Genomic DNA, 22,657 nt, shown 5'->3' on the forward strand with positions numbered 1-22,657 from the left:
CCTGCATCATAAGCCAACACACCAAAGCCAAATAAACCACTAAATCTCCCCCAGCCTACATGTGCTTCAGGGAGAAACAAAGTGAGCACTCCATTGCTATGGATGCGTTTGCATTACCATGGGGCATGGCTGGGCAGCGCATCACGGAGGCATTGCCTGGCATCACACCTGACACTGCACAGCCGCTCCGCACCGCTGGAACCTGGATAGGTAAGTTGGAGACATTACCCCTCCTCTTATGAGGGGCAACCGGACCCTCAACCTGGGGAGCAGGCTAGAAATTTTTCATAGAACCTCCTAATAAGGCGAGAAGCATGGATATCCCGATCCAGTACCCACATCCTCTCCGGACAGACCATACCCTTTCCAATTAATTAAGCACTGGAGAACCTTGAACCTTCCAGGAGTCAAGGATTCTCTCTACCTCACGCTCCATTTCATCCAAGATAACCATAGGGTTAGGGTGGAGGTCGAGGAACTGCAGGTGGAACATATCTTTTGAGCAAGGACTTGTGAAAAGCGTCATGGATTCTGAATGTTGCAGGCAGCTGGAGACAAAAAGATACTGGATTATTAACAGACAGGATTTTATATGGTCCGATAAATGTAGGCGCCAGTTTACCAGATGGGACTCTAATACATAAATCTTTTTGTAGAAAGTCATCCAACACAAATTTTGCACCTACAGACCACTTTCTATTAGCATGTTCACATTGGATGCTTTGGGTTTTTCCAGGTTCTTGCAAGCCTGGGCCCAAACTGTGCAGAGATTTTTAGCGATAGCATCCACAACAGGATTTACAGAGCTGGACCCCAACACAGAAGAAAACCAGTCATTAAAACCATATTTGCAATAAAAAGGTGACATACCACTAGAGAAGCTGATATGAGTGTTAGTAGCAAACTCCACTAGAGGCAAAAACCTTCTCCATTCATTTTGGCAGACAGAAACAAAACATCTTAGGAACTGCTCCAATACCTGGTTGACTCTTTCGGTTTGCCCATTTGTCTTCGAATGAAACTCAGATGAGAAAGAGAGTTTGATCCCAAGTTTGTTGCTAAACTCTCTCCAGAATCTTGAGACAAACTTGACACCTCTATCCAAGACACTGGACTGGATACCATGTAACCTAAGTATGTTGTGCATGATCAAAGTAGGCACTAGGAAGTTTTTTTAATGACACATTTTCGAAAATCTATCTGTAACTACCCAGATGACTGACCTACCCAAGGAGGGTGGAAGGTTTGTAATGAAGTCCATTGTGCGTCCAGGGTCTCTATAGCATGGGCAAGGGACAAAGCAAACCCACAGGACGTCTCCTGGGTACCTTGGCCCTGACACATGCATCATGTGACCGAGTAGGTCACCAGTAGGCCTAGGAGACCAGATGCTTAGTCCCCGCAATACCTGGATGACCTGGCAGTATAGAGAAATTAGATTCCTACAAAACCTTAAGGTGCAAGTTTGGAGGCACAAACAATTTGCCAGAAGAAAGATCATTGGGAGACAAATCCTGACAATGACAACCTCATATCTCAGCAGCCAGAATGACATGTAGATGGGACTTCTGCTGCTGCACCCTCTCTGCCAAGTACTGGACAAACTGGGCAATACCCTCCATCTAAGTGGCTAGTGCTGCCATGATGTTCCTAACACTAAGTCATCCGGGAAAAATATACGGCCAGTTATTCTGTCAGCACAGTAGGCAGGAAACACAAAGACAGGGAGCCCTGACTGGAACCTAGCCTGTTTTCCCTACCTACTTGCAGTGCAAGCCCTAAGTGGCAAGTCCACAACTGGTCGATGTTCACTGCTCTGCTAAGTGCTAGTGTCGGGATTCGAACCCGTGACCAGCCACATCCCAGGCAGTAGCCCTGCTTACTAGGCTACCATCCTCTCTGGACATTCCTCCCTGAAACCTATTAGTTAACCTCAGTTTTGCCAAGCCTTGCTCATCACCCTTGATTCCCCACACCTGGTACTTCCCTATATAAGTCCAGCCCCTTGCACTCTAGCTTGCTGATTATTGAGCTCCTGAGCCTTGATCAAGCTTCTCCTCATCTGTTGCTCTTGCTACTGCTGGAAGTCCACTGCTGACCAGGAATTGCCTACCGACTACTCTTCTGCCTTATCCCTACCTACTGAACTGCTACCACCGTTGCCATCCGGATTGTCTGACCACGCTTACTGCTGCCTGCCCTGACCCACCGCCTGCCTACCGACTACTCTTCTGCCTTATCCCTACCTACTGAACTGCTACCACCGTTGCCATCCGGATTGTCTGACCACGCTTACTACCTGCCTGCGGTCCTTGCCACTGGGCTCCACTCCTACCTCCAGCCAGCGGTCCTCTGACACAGGTGAGCCTGTAGGACTGTTACAGAATAATCAACCATGACTCCAAGGTGGCCGGCCATTTTGGCACAAGAAAGACCCAGGAGCTTCTCTCCCGCTCCTTCTGGTGGCCAACATACAGGGAGGACATCAAGAGGTACATCTCCTCGTGCACGGTCTGTGCCCGCAATAAGACTCCTCGTTCCTCTCCCGTGGGTCTGTTACAACCTCTCCCGATTCCCTCCCGTCCCTGGGGCTCGATCTCCATGGACTTTGTGGTAGACCTTCCTCCTTCAAAAGGGATGAACACCATCCTGGTCGTGGTCGACCGTCTCACCAAGATGGCCCATTTCATCCCCTACAAAGGCCTACCCACAGCCAAACAGACGGCTGATCTTATTCTCAGAGAGGTTTTCAGGCTGCATGGGATCCCGGACGACGTGGTCTCCGACCGAGGTGTACAATTTGCCTCAAAGTTCTGGAAGAACTTCTGCCTGGCGCTCGGGGTTAAAGTGAACCTGTCCTCTGCTTTCCACCCTCAGTCAAACGGGCAGACGGAGAGAACTAATCAGACCCTAGAGCAATACCTACGCTGTTTCAGCTCCCACCTGCAGGATGACTGGCTCGATCATCTCCCCACGGCCGAGTTCGCCTACAACAATGCTGAGCACAGCTCAACCAAGCACAGCCCCTTCTTTGCTAACACAGGCTCACACCCGGTGTTCATTCCCCACCTACCCGTTGCCTCCACCCTCCCAGCAGTGGCCGAACGCCTAACAACCCTACAGGAGGCACAAGAGAACATTATAGACAACCTCCAGCTTGCCCAGAGGCGCTTTAAACAGGGAGCAGACAGACGTCGCAAACCCACCCCGGGCTTCCATGTGGGAGACAAGGTATGGCTGTCCACCAGGAACCTCAGATTGAAGGTCCCCTCCAAAAAATTTGCCCAAAGATACATGGGTCCGTTCCAGATCACCGCACAAATCAACGAGGTCACGTTCCGGCTCGACCTTCCGGACTCCATTAGGGTGCACCCTGTCTTCCATTGCTCTCTCCTCAAGCCATACGTGGAGAACACCTTCACAGGCCGCCACTCGCCCCCACCACCACCCGTGAGGGTACAGGGTGAAGAAGAATACGTTGTCGCAAAGATCCTCGACTCCAGGATCCACCGGGGAAGACTACAATACCTAATTGGGTGGGAGGGTTACCCTCCCGAGGATAACTCCTGGGAGCCAGAAGAGAATGTCCACGCCCCCAGACTGGTAAAAGAGTTCCACCAATGGCACCCCGGTAAGCCTGCCCCTGCGGTGCCCAGAGGTCACCTTGGAAAGGGGGGAGTACTGTCGGGATTCGAACCCGTGACCAGCCACATCCCAGGCAGTAGCCCTGCTTACTAGGCTACCATCCTCTCTGGACATTCCTCCCTGAAACCTATTAGTTAACCTCAGTTTTGCCAAGCCTTGCTCATCACCCTTGATTCCCCACACCTGGTACTTCCCTATATAAGTCCAGCCCCTTGCACTCTAGCTTGCTGATTATTGAGCTCCTGAGCCTTGATCAAGCTTCTCCTCATCTGTTACTCTTGCTACTGCTGGAAGTCCACTGCTGACCAGGAATTGCCTACCGACTACTCTTCTGCCTTATCCCTACCTACTGAACTGCTACCACCGTTGCCATCCGGATTGTCTGACCACGCTTACTGCTGCCTGCCCTGACCCACCGCCTGCCTACCGACTACTCTTCTGCCTTATCCCTACCTACTGAACTGCTACCACCGTTGCCATCTGGATTGTCTGACCACGCTTACTACCTGCCTGCGGTCCTTGCCACTGGGCTCCACTCCTACCTCCAGCCAGCGGTCCTCTGACACAGGTGAGCCTGTAGGACTGTTACAGCTAGACAAACGCACACATCTTATAGGAATGGGGCAGACAATACGGTACTATATCAAAAGACAAAGGCTAGTCACAATAGCCAAGCAGAAGTCATAACCAGATGTGATTTACAGTACCAAATCGTGAATCAGAGAGGGGTCAAAGGCAAGCCGAGATCAAAACAAATAGCAATCCAACACACTCAGAATGGAACCAGGAGCACAAGGAGGGAGTAAAACTTATAACTGGCAAGGGTGTATTGCCAGCAGGGAATTTAATAAAGTACCAGGATAAGAACCTGATAGGTCCAGGGACCTGGTGCTCTATTGGATCTGAATGTAGTAGTCCAGACACAGAGCTGGTATCATAAGCCAACACATTTAAGTCAAATAAACCACAAAATCTCCCCCAGCATGCATGCGTTGTGGGGAGAAACAGAGCGACTGTTCTATAGCTATGGATGTGCTCGCATTACCAAGGGGTGTGGCTGGGTATCGCATCATGAGGGGCAAGGCCTGACATTGCGTCTTACATAGCATGGCCATGCTGCAGCCCCAGACCGCAGAGCTGGAGGACAGGTAAATTGGTGACGCCACCAGTGCTATATTCAGTTGATTGGACATGATTTGGAAAGAAACAGCCCTATGTACATAATGTCAAGTGAGGTAACCCAATGGTCACTTTAGGTGAGCTGTAAAGTTCCTCTGTGCAGATGGGAGAAGGTCAGTCTTCACTGCAGCATTTCACCAATCAGGGCTTAATGGCAGAGAGCCCATAAAGAAGCCTCTCCTAAGTTCACATACACATGGAACCCTATCTGGAGTTTGCAGAAAAAAGCACCTAAAGGACTCTCAGACTGTGAGAAACAAGATTCTGTGTTCTGATGAACCAATATTGAATCTTTTGTCCTCAATTTTAAACATCCTGTTTGTAGAAAACCAGGCACCGCACAATACAATCCCTACATAGAAGCATGGTGGTGGCAGCATCATGCTGTAGAGGTTTTTTTCAGCAAATGGGACAGGGAGATTTAGGGCTGGGACAAGGTACTTTGGTGCCCCAGGCAGAGCAGGCAAATTCCCACCCACCAGAATCCATTCACATTGACTCTTCTTTCTAAGAAAGAGATTTAAACACATTTTCTAAGAAGCAGTCATGGGTATAACTAATTTTAAATCCAGGAACTTACAGGCGACAGATTTCAGTTTGTTCACTTTTCTTTTCTTCTCCATTTTATTCAGACCATCCTGCAAAGACCTATTTGGCCAGGGGTGTCTGCTATATTAGAAGACACCAGGATTGATAAATGGCACATGGTAGATGGGCCTGTTACAATTTTACAATAGGGCCCAGGTGATTAGATTCCACCTCTGCCTTGACTCACTGCTTCTGCAGTCCACCCCCACCCTCTATCGCAAAGAACCCCCTCATCCAGCTGCCCCTTTAACACTGCCACCCTGTAGCTGCCACCACTACTGTGCCCAATGCTGCCCCTTGTCCACACATTATGTCCTGAGCCAAAGGACAACGCTACAAAACTAGAAAATTCAGTAAACAAAGAAGAATCCATGGCACTTACCATCTGATACAATTATCCTTTATTCATTAGATGGCACATAGGATGTGAAAATAAAATAGGAGACAGAAGATCCGTGCTACATTGCACTTCGTCTGACCAGATGGTGAGTGCCACAGATTCTCCTTTGCTTTACTGAATTTTGGATGATCTACTGTAAGAACACTACCGTGTACAGTTACACAGCTCTGTCCGTCTGTCACATGGAAGTAAATGGTGCAAAGACTGTTTAGCAGCAGTAGTGCCAGACCTTCTACTTTATTTAATTAGAACTAGAAAATTATGGGACGACAAGCAATCTTTAGGGATCAAAAACCACTGACTAGCCCCTCAAATTAATACAGACGTCCTGACAGACTCCAAAATGAATACAGATCCCAGAATAGCTCCAAATTCATACAAACCCCAGGTAAAATCCCAAATTTATACAGAGCACAAATTCATGCAGACCCCAGGATCATGTGGGTCCCCTATAACCTCTTTCCCTTAAATGCAGACCTCAGATCAGACCCTAAATTAATTTGGCTCCCTATAACTGCCCCCACCTCCTCTGCATCCCTTACATCAGATCTCAGATAAGACTGAAAATTTGTGAGGTCCCCTAAATCATTAGATATTTACAGACCTCAGATCAGACTTCAACATTCAAATGGCCCCCTAAGCACCTTCCCTCAGATTGCTGCAGACATCGAGGACCCCCAATATTCATGCCTTTAAACCGCAGATCAGACCCCAAAATTCATGCCTCCACACTCCTTGGATCAGGCCTCAAAATCATGTACCCCCAAACCACAGATCAGACAAAAAAAGTTAATAAAACAAACCTCTCCAGCTCTGGACAGCTCCCCCACTCTGCATCCCAGCTCTTTTTTCCACTATTCACTGTGACCTGACGCCTACACAGCATAAGGTCAGAGGGCACATCTATGTCTGACCTGACTGTGTATGAAGTCAGGACACAACACAGCTGCTGAAAGAAGAGCAGGGAGAAGTGAGTGATACTAGCAATATACTCATGGCTTCCTGGCTTGCAGCTGCTATGTGCTAATGAGCACTTCCGCAATGCAAGTTCTCATTAGTAATGATTGCTTATTTATTTATATATTTTTACTGACCAAATTGTGCACCCCCCTGCAGGTAGCAAGGCTGCACCCTAGGCAGGCGCTTAGCTTCACCTGCCCGTCATCCCTACCCTGGGGAACCTGCTCACAATTGAGATAGTGATGAATGGAGCAGAGCACAGAGATATTCTTAATGAAAACCTGATTCGGAGTGTTCTGGACCTCAGACTAGGCAGAAGGTTTACCTTTTAACCAGAAAATGACCCTAAGAACACAGCCAAGACAACATAGGAGTGGCTTTGGGACAACTTTATGTCCTTGAATGGCCCAGTTAGAGCCTTGACTTTAACTCAATCGAACCTGAAAACAGCTGTCCACCGACAGTCCTCATCCAATCTTACAGAGCGTGAGAGGATCTGCAGAGAAGATTGGCAGAAAAACCCAAATCCAGGTGTGCAAACCCTGTATCATCACACCCAAGAAGACTGGAGTAGGCTGTAATTGCAGCCAAAGGTTCTTCAATTAATTACATGCCACAATCTTACGAGTAATATACTTCATAGTATGAACAATGTTGAGTAAACTTTCTAATATTACAATGAACTACACTGCCTAGATATACAGATTGCTCAACTACTAGGAGCTCTGTTTTACGGGAGATACTATCTGAAGTTATGTTATCCACTAATAGGCTAGATTTACTTAAATTAACTTGGACACCGGAATATCCGCCAAATTCATTCACTACATCCAGGAGAGCCTCCGGGATCAACCAACATATCAATCGCAATAGGGATACTTTTTCTGTAATTCCAACCACCTTCCAGCCCTCTATCCCCAGATTATTATTAATTATAGTGGACAATGTTTACATAAACAGAGCAAATAACAGGGGAAACACTGTAACCCCTGTCTAGTCCCTTGCTGAAGAAATATATCCATTGACTCGGACCCAGACCGTAGGGGCAGTAGGGTACAGCATACCGAGCCAACTCAAAAAAGCAGGGGGGAATTTCATCTGCTGCAATGTCTCCAACATAAACTCCCATTCTACAGAGTCAATGCTTTCTCTTTATCTAAATACACAATAACCTTTTTTCTACCATTGTGCTTAACTTGTAAATTTGTGTATAACCATCTAAGGTTGATATTCGTGGTTTTCCAAGGCATAAAACCTAAATGTTCTTTGCCCCCCAAATCACTGCCCCCAACTTCCTCAGCAAGACTTCAGTTTATAAATCACTACAATCGTAGACTCAGAGAATGACTGAGTATGTCGAGTAAAGGCATATTCAAAGAAATGTAACAGACGACCACTATAAGCTTTAATATTAGGTTGTCCATTCCACTGGAAAGCCAGCGGTACCTGGAGACCTCCACAAGGCCAAAGAATAAATAGAAAAATAATGGAAATAAAGTGGCCTAAATGGAAGGGAACGCTAAAAAAAAAAAAAACACTGTAGCATGTTTATAACCGGGGGAGCAATTCCTCTGCATGTGATCCGCTGCTATTTTTATTGATATGTTTAGAATGTGCCATTGTGTACTGCTGGTAGCATTCTGTTGCACCTGGTAGCCTGAGTCACATGGCCTGTTATAGGTGGGGCTTACAGCCTTATCATCTCTCCCACTACATGACTGAGTTCACTATGGAGGTATGTGGGAGTTTGGCTGTAAGTTGTATCTTAGCACCTCTCAGACCATATTCACACCCCGTAGGTAGTCTAGTGGTAGGAACCCATGCCACACTGAGATACCTTGACGATGGTGCAAAAGGGCTCCGATGTGTTCCTGACAGGAATACATTGGCTAAAGCCTCAGCTCTTAACATCAGCTGTAGGGATTAGCCAGAGTTGTCAGTTGCATATCATTGTGGTGCACCTTTCAGAGTGATTTATCAAAGAATAAATAGCACTCAATCTCATCTGTGGTAAGGAGTGATGCCAACTCCCGACTAGCATCCCAGGATAGAACATGTAGTGCAATGCCACCTGCATAGTGACTGAGAGCCTCCTGAGAAAGGGACATTTTAGAAACATATAGATCTGTGTACTAAGATGCAAACTGATTACAAACAGCTTCTCTCAGCAAGACCTCTGTTTCCAGTGCCACCCACATGACTCTAAGCTCAGTTCAATGTGTCGCAAATACAATGTTTAAGACACCCTGCATAACGGCTTTAAATGCATCCCACTCAGTTAAGGGATTAGAAGTCCCTTCATTGTCACTCAAAAATGACTATTTTTCTCTTGGTTTGAACTCGCTATAAGTACTATATCAAGCCAGGACAGATTAAGGCACCCTTGTTTGTTTGGGCAGCCTACTGACTGGACGAGTACCACACATGTGCATGGTCTTTAATACCTCTCAGGAGATAGTTCGCAAAGGCTAGATCTATTCTCCATAAGGTGTCTACAGATTCAAAGTAACAAGAAAACTGTTTTCTTAAAGGGATTCTGTCACCTCCCCTCAGCCAAAAAACGATTTAAAAGCAGCCATGCAGCACAGCTTACCTGGATTAAGCTGTGCTGTTTAATCTTGAAATCCGTCCAGCAGTTACTTTAAAAAACGACTTTGATCAATAAGGAAATGCGTCCTGAAGGTGCCCAGAGGGGCGTTTTTTTCTTCCTAGTGAGCCCAGTACCGCCCCTCTTTCAGTGCCCAGCCCGCCTTCCTTGTATTTTCTAACTGCCGCCCCCAGCCTGCCACAGCCTCTCCTGCCTCTCCTCCCCCTCCCTCACGCCGAACGAAGTCTCGCACAGGCGCAGTACCCACTGAGGGCTGCGCCTGTGCGATCATCAGGAGACTGAGGGCGGCAGCTTCATCTTCGTCACTGGGCATGCGCCGAGCCCAGTGACGTCCGATGCTCGCTCTTCCCTGCTGACTGAGGGAAGAGCGAGCATCGGACGTCACTGGGCTCGGCGCATGCCCAGTGACGAAGATGAAGCTGCCGCCCTCAGTCTCCTGATGATCGCACAGGCGCAGCCCTCAGTGGGTACTGCGCCTGTGCGAGACTTCGTTCGGCGTGAGGGAGGGGGAGGAGAGGCAGGAGAGGCTGTGGCAGGCTGGGGGCGGCAGTTAGAAAATACAAGGAAGGCGGGCTGGGCACTGAAAGAGGGGCGGTACTGGGCTCACTAGGAAGAAAAAAACGCCCCTCTGGGCACCTTCAGGACGCATTTCCTTATTGATCAAAGTCGTTTTTTAAAGTAACTGCTGGACGGATTTCAAGATTAAACAGCACAGCTTAATCCAGGTAAGCTGTGCTGCATGGCTGCTTTTAAATCGTTTTTTGGCTGAGGGGAGGTGACAGAATCCCTTTAAGGTGAAGTCTCCTCCACATTTCCACTAAATGATGTGCCTCTACCAAGTGTCCTAGGGATTTATTATGAGTCACTGGAGGGCACAGTCTATCCAACTGAGGGCCTAAAGTAGCATTAAACTTGCCCAAGAAATTGAATATTTGGAAACATAACACATTTGCCTAGTGTCTCATGTACTTTACTGTATAGACCCCCACAATTAAAGGGGTATTCTGGTTATAGAACGTTATCCCCTATATACAGGATAGGGTTTAACTTTCAGTTTGGTGGGGTTTCTACCACTGGGACTTCCACCGACTGTGTCCACCCAAAATGGATGGAGTGGCTGGTTGGAAAACCTCGCCACCACCCTATTCATTTAAATTCTACCCGAGCCATCTAATCTGAAAGGGAGAAACTTTTCAACTAGAATACAGATTACCTTTGCAAAATTAAAGTGCACTGAATGTTCTACTGATGTGTGTTTAAGCAACGATACCTTCTGATCCTTCAAATGTGTTTCTTGAAAAATAATAACATCAGGATTGCATCCTTTCAAATAATTAAATACAAGGGACTTTTTAAGTCTACAGTTAAGACCTCTTACATTCCATGAGACTATTCATATAGTAACCCTGGTTATGCCTATATAAAATGTTGACAAGGAAAATAGCTGTGATATTATCATAGCATTCACACCCACACGCATACAAAGATACCAGAAACAAACCCCATCCCACATCCTGCCAAAACCCACTAGACTTCTTTGAGCCTGAGATCCCAAACATATATATCCCAAACATAATATACAGAACCATTTTACTGCACATCAAAGGGCATATTGTATCTTTTTTTTTTTTTAATTTTTATTTGAAGAACATAACGTAACAAGGTACATGTAAAGGTATCTTGAACGTCAAGCATGACGTTGAAGTTATATAATTCAAGGTACATTCCATATTGATACAGGTAGCATTGACATATATATGCAAAAACATTGGTTCTCCACAATTGCATTCCGGTCATATATAGCTGACATTTTTGACATTTGACAAGTGCAACAAAGTCATTTCTAAGTCCACCCAATTATTAGGGGTGGTGTAGGAGTCTGCATACCTCAGTGAGGGTGTCTATATTCACGCCATAAACTCCATTGTTTTCGGAATTTGCTATGGGTGAGTGCTTCCCAGGAGGAAATTTCTTCAAATCTATACAGTTGGTCAATTTTTAATTTCCATTGTTCCAGGGGAAGAGTAGAGGTTAATAACCAATATTTAGGCACTAGGAGGCAGGCTGCAATCATTAGTTGTTTGAAAAGGAAGGGAGGAAGGGGAGACTCCGCTTGGTAATCTAAATTGAGCAGAGCTAACAAAGGGGATAGCTGTACTTTAGTGCGGCAGATCTGGTTGCTTACATCAAAAATAGTTTTCCACCATTTGTTGATTATGGGGCACATCCACCATATGTAGAGAAATGTTCCTCTATCTTCGAGACATCTCACATTTATCTGTAGCTGTATCCGAATAAAGAGAGGTCGCATCTGGCATTTTGTACCATCTAGTTAAAAGTTTATAATCGTTCTCCTGTATACGCACACAGCGAGATGACTTATGTGGAGATAACAGTATCTCTGGTAAAGTAGACAATGGGAAGTCTAGGCCCAGATCTTTCTCCCATCTTCTGATGAACGCTGGCTTGATGAGTACAGCGGGGCTATTGAGTCTTTTATACAGTTGTGATATTAGGGTTGGTAAAGAGTGATTCAACCCATACCAAAGGACGAAACTGATCGCTACTAAGAATATGTTGCGAGATATATGAACGGATATATAGTATGGCGGGTAAAAACTGCTGACGTGGGGCCAGTTTTGTTAGAATCTCATTGATGGATAGGGAAGCACCGTCAGGCTGAAGAAATGAGAAGATAGGGTTGAATCTCTTATGTCACGTGGGGTGCAGTCGCGTATTGCTGGGAGGGCAATGCCCAAAATATCTCTCACTGAGAGAGTTGGCGATGGGAAAGGTACCGCACAATGAGTGGACTGGAGTCCCTTCCACGAGGGTAACTTGAATTATTGGAAAGGGAGAAATAGGGAGGTTGTTTAGACTAGAATTCCCTAGCAACAGTGAGCAAAAGGGTTGATTTACTAGCTCCTGTTCCATGCTACCCAGGATTTGGGATTAGGGGTTCTGAGCCACTCAACTGCTCTAGATAACAGAACAGCCCTACCGTATAGTTCAGGGTCTGGCAAAGCTATTCCTCCTGTATGCTTGGGGTGTGATAATAAGGAGTAAGATAATCTTGATTTCTTTTGGTTCCAAATGAACGACCTAAATAGTTTCCTGAGGGAGTCATAATACGACTTAGGGACGTGGATGGGCAAAACTTGCTGGCGGTAAGTAAGACGAGGCAATATCAGTGACATTAATAGGTTTTTACGTCCAAACCAAGATATAGTGGGAATATTCAGTCTGGTTATCTCAACTGTGATGGATTGCAATAGGGGCAAATAATTGAGTATAAAGAGTTCAGGCGGATTAGGGCTTATTTTGATTCCTAAATAAGTAAGACAGGGGGACGACCAATCAAATGGAGAGTTCTCTTTAAGGCTCAGTTGATTACATTGGGAAATCTTTATACAAATAACCAGGGATTTTTGTTTATTAATTTTAAAGTTGGATAGAAGGCCATAAGTGTCCAGGTAGTTTTAAATTATGGGGAGCAACATTTTCGGATTAGAGGTCATGATCATAATATCATCAGCAAAGGCCGCAATCTTGTGGTCATAACCTCCCAGCACCACTCCACGGATGTCAGAATATGCTCTCAGTCTGATAAGAAGAGTTTCCAGAGCTAGGACGAATAGGGCATATTGTATCTTGAACACTGAGAAAAGTCAGATAAAGTCATAAGTTGGAATAGTCTCAAAACTCTAGAACTCCATAGAACTAGGTGCCATTTACGTCTAGGATGATGTAACCTGGGAAGAAAAACAATAGGAGAACTAAACACAATGCAAATAAAAAGGAAAAACTGTCTGATCTACTTTCACCACCCAAATTCAGCTAGGTTCTGAAGGTACAGTAGGGTCCAAATGAAGAGCTGTATCGTGAAACATTTCAAGGATGTCTATCAAGCCAGTCTGAGGCCTCCTCCGGTGTGTTAAGGAATTTGGTTGTCTCCCCAACCTGTATTCTCAATCTCGTTGGATAAAGCATGACATATTTAATCCCCTTTTCTTGAAGGTAGGTACGCACTTTGGTAAACTGGCATCTTTTCTTCTGAACCTCAAATGTGAAATCCGGGTAGAAGAGCCTGGTGTTGTAAAATTTGATCTTGGCTTTTTTCCATGCTGTCACAATAATAGGATATCTGTCTCTGTAATTCAACACCTTCATATTGAAAGGGTGTGCTGTGGCTCCAGCTGGCAAAGGTACGGAAGGTGCATATCAATAAATTGGAATATTATCAAAAAGTTTATATACCGTATTTCAATTCAAAAAGTGAAACTCATAAATTTATTACACACAGAGTGATTTATTTCAAGCGTTTATTTATGGGGTCTTGAGAGACACCAGACTCAACAATGCAGACGAGCCGAAGCCTGCTATCAAAGCAACCTGGGCTTCCATAACACCTCAGTAGTGCCACAGGCTAATTCATGCAGAAGGAGTCGAGACCAAGTATTGAGTGTATATATTGTACATACAGTTGCAAGAAAAAGCATGTGAACCCTTTGGAATGATATGGATTTCTGCACAAATTGGTCATAAAATGTGACCCGATCTTCATCTAAATCACAACAATAGACAATCACAGTCTGTTTAACTAATAACACACAAAGAATTAAATGTTACCATGTTTTTATTGAACACACCATGTAAACATACACAGTGCAGGTGGAAAAAGTATGTGAACCCTTGGATTTAATAACTGGTTGAACCTCCTTTGGCAGCAATAAGTTCAACCAAACCTTTCCTGTAGTTGCAGATCAGACGTGCACAACGGTCAGGAGTAATTCTTGACCATTCCTCTTTACAGAACTGTTTCAGTTCAGCAATATTCTTGGGATGTCTGGTGTGAATCGCTTTCTTGAGGTCATGCCACAGCATCTCCATCGGGTTGAGGTCAGGACTCTGACTGGGCCACTCCAGAAGGCGTATTTTCTTCTGTTTTAAGCCACTCTGTTGTTGATTTACTTCTATGCTTTGGGTCGTTGTCCTGTTGCAGCACCCATCTTCCGTTGAGCTTCAGCTGGTGGACAGATGGCCTTAAGTTCTCCTGCAAAATGTCTTGATAAACTTGGGAATTAATTTTTCCTTCAATGATAGCAATCCGTCCAGGCCCTGACGCAGCAAAGCAGCCCCAAACCATGATGCCCCCACCACCATACTTCACAGTTGGGATGTTGGTGTGCTGTGCCTCTTTTTCTCCACACATAGTGTTGTGTGTTTCTTCCAAACAACTCAACTTTGGTTTCAACTGTCCACAGAATATTTTGCCAGTACTGCTGTGGAACATCCAGGTGCTCTTGTGCAAACTGTAAACGTGCAGCAATGTTTTTTTTGGACAGCAGTGGCTTCCTAGGGAGAGTAGCAGCAGTGCTGAACTTTCTCCATTTATAGACAATTTGTCTTACTGTGGACTGATGAACAGCAAGGCTTTTGGAGATACTTTTATAACCCTTTCCAGCTTTATGCAAGTCAACAATTCTTAATCGTAGGTCTTCTGAGAGCTCTTTTGTGCGAGGCATCATTCACATCAGGCAATGCTTCTTCTGAAAAGCAAACCCAGAACTGGTTTGTGTTTTTTATAGGGCAGGGCAGCTGTAACCAACACCTCCAATCTCATCTCATTGATTGGACTCCAGTTGGCTGACACCTCACTCCAATTAGCTCTTGGAGATGTCACTAGTCTAGGGGTTCACATACTTTTTCCACCTACACTGTGAATGTTTACATGGTGTGTTCGATAAAAACATGGTAACATTTAATTCTTTGTGTGTTAATAGTTTAAGCAGACTGTGATTGTCTATTGTTGTGACTTAGATGGAAGATCAGGTCACATTTTATGACCAATTTGTGCAGAAATCCATAAAATTCCAAAGGGTTCACATACTTTTTCTTGCAACTGTACTTTTCAGTAGGCCAACATTTCTGTATTTTTTTTAATTAGTCTTATATAATATTCTAATTATCTGAGTTACTGACTTTTCGGTTTTCATTAGTTGTAAGCCATAATCATCAACATTAAAAGAAATAAACAATTATATTCTATTGAGATGCACTTGGATGGGCTGATTCGATAAATATCAAACAAATGGAAGGAGAAATTAACAACATAAATAGTTGCAATATTTAAAGGTATAAGAGAAAGGAGCTACAACTCCCATCATTTCCTGGCTGTTATTATGTGATATCAGAGGACATTACAGGGAGGAGGTACAGTGCAAGATGAAAGAACTACAACTCTCAGCATGTCCAGGCTGTTATGCAATATCAGAGGACAATACAGAGAGGAGGTACAGTATAAGAGGAAAGAACTACAGCTCCCAGCATATCCAGGCTGTTATTATGTGCTATCAGAAGACATTACAGGGAGGAATTGAGAAAGCTCATTGGAAGAACGAGTAAAATGTTTTCAAGAAATCTATAGTAAGTCCAGTTGACTTGATTTATTCTTTACAGATATACCATGACCTGGATAAATGGAAATCTTCACAGACATTACAGGGAGGAGGCTTTTAGCCTTTCCCTGGCTTTAACACTGAATCCAGACTTCTCCACTGTCTTCTTCATGCAAAGGTTAGCCCCTTCATGTCACATAACAAAATCACAGGTCCTTCATCACCACTTATCCCCTCCGCTGCTAAGCTCTGCCCCCTCCTGCACCAATCACATTTTAGTAACATAGTTTATAAGGCTAAAAAAAAGACATCCAGTTCAGCCTATTATCCTGCAAGTTGATCCAGAGGAAGGCAAAAAAAAAACATGTGAGGTAGAAGCCAAAATTCCCGACTCCAATCAGGCAGTCAGAATAACTCCCTGGATCAACAACCCCTCTATAGTAGCTAAAGCCTGTAATATTATTACACTCCAGAAATACATCCAGGCCCCTCTTGAACTCTTTTAGTGAATTCACCATCACCACCTCCTCAGGTGTTCCATAGTCTCACTGCTTTTACTATAAAGAATCCTCTTCTATGTTTGTGTACAAACCTTCTTTCCTCCAGATATAGAGGATGTCCCCTCGTCACAGTCACCGTCCTGGGAATAAATAGATGATGGGAGAGATCTCTGTACTGACCCCTGATATACAGTCAGGTCCATAAATATTGGGACATTGACACAATTCTAAAATTTTTGGCTGTATACACCACCACAATGGATTTGAAATGAAACGAACAAGATGTGCTTTAACTGTAGACTGTCAGTTTTAATTTTACGGTATTTACATCTAAATCAGGTGAACGGTGTAGGAATTACAACAGTTTGCATATGTGCCTCCCACTTGTTAAGGAACCAAAAGTAATGGGACATAATAATAATCCTAAATCAAACTTTCACTTTTTAATACTTGGTTGCAAATCCTTTGCAGTCAATTACAGCCTGCAGTCTGGAATGCATAGACATTACCAGACGTTGGGTTTCATCCCTGGTGATGCTCTGCCAGGCCTTTACTGCAACTGTCTTCAGTTCCTGCTTGTTCTTGGGGCATTTTCCCTTCAGTTTTGTCTTCAGCAAGTGAGTGAAATGCATGCTTAATCGGATTCAGGTCAGGTGATTGACTTGGCATAACATTCCACTTCTTTCCCTTAAAAAACTCTTTGGTTGCTTTTGCAGTATGCTTTGGGTCATTGTCCATCTGCACTGTGAAGCGCCGTCCAATGAGCTCTGAAGAATTTGGCTGAATATTAGCAGATAATATTGCCCGAAACACTTCAGAATTCATCCTGCTGCTTTTGTCAGCAGTCACATCATAAATAAATACAAGAGAACCAGTTTCATTGGCAGCCATACATGCCCACGCCATGAGACTACCACCACCATGCTTCACTGATGAGGTGGTATGCTTAGGATCATGAGCAGTTTCTTTCCTTCTCCATACTCTTCTCATCACTCTGGTGCAAGTTGATATTGGCCTCATCTGTTCATGTAGTTCTGGATGTTGTTCCAGAACTGTGAAAGCTTTTTTTAGATGTCATTTGGCAAACTCTAATCTGGCCTTCCTATTTTTGAGGCTCGCCAATGGCTTATATCTTGTGGTAAACCCTCAGTATTCACTCTGATGAAGTCTCCTCTTGATTGTTGACTTTGACACAGAAACACCTACCTACTGGAGAGTGTTCTTGATCTTTCCAACTGTTGTGAAGGGTGTTTTCTTCACCAGGGAAAGAATTCTTCGGTCATCCACCACAGTTGTTTTCCGTGGTCTTCCGGGTCTTTTGGTGTTGCTGAGCTCACCAGTGCATTCCTTCTTTTTAAGAATGTTCCAAACAGTTGTTTTGGCCACGCCTAATGTTTTTGCTATCCCTCTGATGGGTTTGTTTTGTTATTTCAGCCTAATGATGGCTTGTTTCACTGATAGTGACAGCTCTTTGGATCTCATCTTGAGAGTTGACAGCAGCAGATTCCAAATACAAATAGCACACTTGAAATGAACTCTGGACCTTTTACCTGCTCATTGTAATTGGGATAATGAGGCAATAACACACACCTGGTCATGGAACAGCTGATAATCCAATTGTCCCATTACGTTTGGTCCCTTAACAAGTGTGAGGCACATATGCAAACTGTTGTGATTCCTACACCGTTCACCTGATTTAGATGTAAATACCCTCATTTTAAAGCTGACAGTCTGCAGTTAAAGCATTCCATTTCAAATCCATTGTGGTGGTGTATAGAGCCAAAAATGTTATAATTGTGTCATTTATACATAGTTAATAGATCGCCCCTTAGTTGTCTTTTTGCTAAGCTGAATTTTTCTGGGTACTGTAGCCCCCCCCATTCCAGTTATTACTTTAGTTGCCCTCCTCTCAATCCTCTCCAGCTCTGTTATGTTTGCCTTGTTCACAGGAGCATAGAACTGTACACAGTACTCCATGTGTTGTCTGACTAGTGATTTGTAAAGTGGCAGGACTATGTTCTCATCACAAGCATCTATGCCCCTTTTGATGCCACCCATTATCTTATTGACCTGACACTGGTTTGTACAGCTTAGTTTGCTCTTCTCTAAAATTCCTAAGTCCTTTTCCATGTCAGTGTCACCCAGTGTTTTGCTATTTAGTATGTACGGGTGACTTGCTTTATTCCTTCCCATGTGCATAATCTTACATTTGTCAGTGTTAAACCTCATCTGCCACTTTTCTGCCCAAGCCTCCAATCTGTCCAGATCCATCTGTAGCAGTATACTGTCTTCTTCTATGTTAATTACTTTACATATTTTAGCGTCATCTGCAAAAATTTATATTTTACTGTGCAAGCCTTCTACAAGATCATTAATAAATATATTGAAGAGAATAGGGCCCAGCACTGAACCCTGTGGTACACCAGTACTGACAGTGACCCAATCACTGAGCTAGTAACTTACCCACATACAGACATTTTCTTCCAGTCCAAGCATTCTCATTTTATGTACTAACCTTTTATGTGGTACAATATCAAATGCTTTGGAGAAGTCAATATATACGACATCCATTGATTTGCTACGGTGAAGTCTAGAACTAGACCGATCCCTCATGAAGCCATGCTGATATGGTGGTTTTTTGCTTATTTTCATTGAGGTACTCCAAGTAAACCTTAAAACAGTTCACCCACGACAGATGTTAACCCCTTAAGGACCCTGCCATTTTTAACCTTAAATTGGACCTTTCATCTGGCAAAACATTGTGAACTAAGTGTCATGATCTGTACAGCGGCACCTAGGAATCTCACTGCACTTACTATTATCCCTGGGCGCCACTCCATTCTCCTGCTATGCTCTCCAGTATGTTCGGTCACTTGGTTATAGTAGGCGGAAACTTAGGGGACTTGGTTATAGTAGGAGGAGACTGCCCTCCTGGGCGTCTCCTTCTCCTTGTCTGTAGCGCTGGCCAATTGCAGCGCAGAGCTCACGGCCTGGGTCTGAAAGCCATAGTTTATTTTTTATTTTTTGGGCAACTGTCTTATGTAGGGGCTCATTCTTTTTGGTATGAGATGACTGTTTGATTTCTACTATTTTGGGGTTCATATGACTTTTTGATCGCTTGGTATTATACTTTTTGTGATTTAAGGGTACAAAAAAATGGCTTTTTTGACACCCTTTTTTTATTTATTTTTTATTACGTTGTTTACCTGAGGGGTTAGATTATGTGATGTTTTTATACAGCAGGTTCTTACGGACGCGGCGATACCTAATATGTATAGTTTTATTTATTTTTTACACAATAACAGCATTTTTTAAACAATAAAAATCATGTTTTAGTGTCTCTATATTCTAAGAGTCATAATTTTTAATTTATTTTGGCGATTGTTCTAGATAGGATCTCATTTTTTTTGTTGTCAAATCTTTATTTTATTTAGACATTATAATTCAGTGATTATTATGACATTTGTAAGAAGGAACAAATAACAATAAACACTCCATAATCAATGTTGGTCACATATGCATACTTGACAATATCATATGCATGAATTACAAGTATAGCAAAAGTCATATGGGCAGACACATGGCATTCTGTTTGCTTCAGTATAAATACATGGTCTAATATAATGTTGTGGACATGGCTCGGCAAAGCAATAGTAAGGGTAGGCATTCATAACACATCATCCTACTTGACATATTGGATGCCTATAGGGTATATACTGGACTATGAGTGAAGCTTATTAGGAATATGCATATATAAACTCTTGGTGTGATTTTTATACCAATCAGACCATTTTCCCCAGGTCATTAAAAATTTGTCATGTGATAAAGATTCCCAACTTGTTAGTTCCTCTAGTTGGTATATTTCCTGTACCTTACAAACCCACTCTTTAAGGCTAGGGGTTTCTTTGGATAACCAATATTTTGGTATAAGCAGTTTTGCTGCTGCAATCAGTTGTGCAGGTAGTGAATGTTTTGTAAGTTTGTAGTTACAATAAGGTAAGTTAAGAAGAGCTACCAATGGGGTGATGGGGGAGCCTATTGTACATATTCCTTGTACCTCTTTATCATGTCCCAATATTTAGTAATAAGTGACCACCAAATGTGATACATGGTGCCTTTATTTTCTCCGCATCTCCAGCAGTCCGCAGAGTAAGAAGGGGTGATGACATGTAATTTGTCAGGTGTCCTGTACCACCTGGTAACTAGCTTGTAGGATTTTTCCTGTGTTTTTATGCATCTCGAGTATCCATGAGAATGGGTAAGTATTCTACTTGTAGTATCATCATCTAAAGATTGATCTATCTCCATCTCCCACTGTTCAATAAACGATGGTCTAGTGTCTGAATCTATCTCTAATATTTTGTTATAAAGTTTTGATACCATTCCTTTTTTGCCTATAGGTTGATTCCATATTGTATCATACCAAGTAGGGGTGTAGTCGGGTACTTGGGGTATTTGTTAAGTATTGCATGCAAATCTTATTAAGTTGGGAATATTGTGTTAAGGTCCAGGGAATATGCCTAAACCTAGTCTTCAAAGTTTGTATATTGGGAACTAGGCGGTTCACTAGCAAATCACCTATTTCTATATCACCCAATGCTGCCCACAGTCCCATATCATCTTTGAAGTCTGCGTTAAACATATAGGGCAGATGCCAGATAGGTGTGAGAGGCGATAGGCAGCAAGAGGGATGTAGGTAGCCTGACAATTTGAACCAGGTATCCACTATACCTCTTAACAAGTTAGGTACTTTATTTCTTTGTTGGGGTTTTCTGCGGAGGTCATAGCATGGCCAATGCTTTTGGCCCCAATACCTTTCTAGCTATTTGACAACCTAACTTGTTTACTCTGGGGTTTATTATCTCTGAGTGTAGCCTTATTTGTATTGCCCTATAGTATCCGCTCACATCCGGTAAACCAAATCCACCCCTGAACCTGGGTAATATTAATCTTTTGTAGGCTAGTCTGGGTTTAGTTTGATTCCAGACAAATGCTGAGAACGTTTTCCGGACTTGAGCTAAGTGGTGATGAGGTAATAGTACTGGTAATGTCTGCATCAAATATAGTAGTTTAGGAAGGATATACGTCTTCAATGCATTTTTCCTCCCTAACAAAGTTAAGTAGGGTATGTTTAGCTCTTTTAGTTGGAGTTTAATGTCAGCTAACAGTTGGGGTAATTCTGGGAAAAAAGTTGGTCTGGGTCTTTAGTTATTTGAACTCCCATATAGCTGATGCAGTCCATCCTCCATTGAAAGGGGTAATTTGCTTTAAGGTGAGCTATGGTTGACTGAGGGGTATTAATTCCTAAAGCTACACATTTGGTTAAATTTATCTTAAAATTAGATATACTCCCAAATTTATCTAACTGTCGCAAAAGATCCGGAAACGCTACTATTGGGTCAGATAACAATAGAAGCATGTCGTCTGCGAATGCTGCTACTTCGGATATCGAAATGAGGTGTGAGAGTTCCGTTTATGCGTATTTTCGCTGTAGGTGAGGAGTACAAGGACAGCACAGCGGTTACAAATTGGGGGGGAAAGCCAAATTTATATAAAGTAGCTTCCATGTATTGCCAATCTACTCTGTCAAATGCCTTTTCGGCATTGGTGCTGAGAAAAGTAATTCTTTGACCATGAGATAAGGCATATTGCTGAGCTTGTATGACCCGGAATGTGCTGTCCCTGCACTCCCTGCCCCCCACAAAACCGGACTGCTCTGGGGAGATCAAGCCATTAAGTAAGGATCCAACTCTGAAGGCTAAAATTTGCCCATTGCTTGATATCTGCATTAAGCAGAGATATCGGTCTGTAACTGGCTGGGAGATTTAGATCTTTGCCAGCCTTAGGTAAAACCGTGATATGTGCCTCTAGAGATTGCCTGGGTAGGGGTGTACCGCTCAACAGGGAGTTAAAGAGGGATACTAATTGGGCGCCTAAAGTGAGAAGAAACTTCTTGTAGTAAGCTACTGTTAGACCATCAGGTCCTGGGCTCTTGCCTTTGGGGATCGATTTTAGGGCCTTCCCTACTTCCTCTAATGTTATAGGGGCTACTAATAACTCCTTATCAGACTCTGATAACACTGGCAAGTGGAGTTCCTGCAGATAGGAAGCTGTATTTTCTTGTTGGTCTCTTATTGCTTCACTAGATTCGTTTTTCCTTAAATTGTATAAATCGTGATAATATGCAGTGAACACTTTGGATATTGCATTGACATCTGTAGAAAGAGTACCATCTTGCGTCATCATTTGTTTGATATAGGATTGCTCTACTCGTTTTTTGATCATTGCCGACAAGATTTTGCTGCCTCTATTCCCATGAATATAGTGCTTTTGCTTAACTCTTAACCCCTTAGTGACCAAGCCTGTTTGGGCCTTTATG

The sequence above is a fragment of the Bufo gargarizans genome, chromosome 6 (assembly GCF_014858855.1).
Source record: "Bufo gargarizans isolate SCDJY-AF-19 chromosome 6, ASM1485885v1, whole genome shotgun sequence".
NCBI classification, from domain to species: Eukaryota; Metazoa; Chordata; class Amphibia; order Anura; family Bufonidae; genus Bufo; species Bufo gargarizans.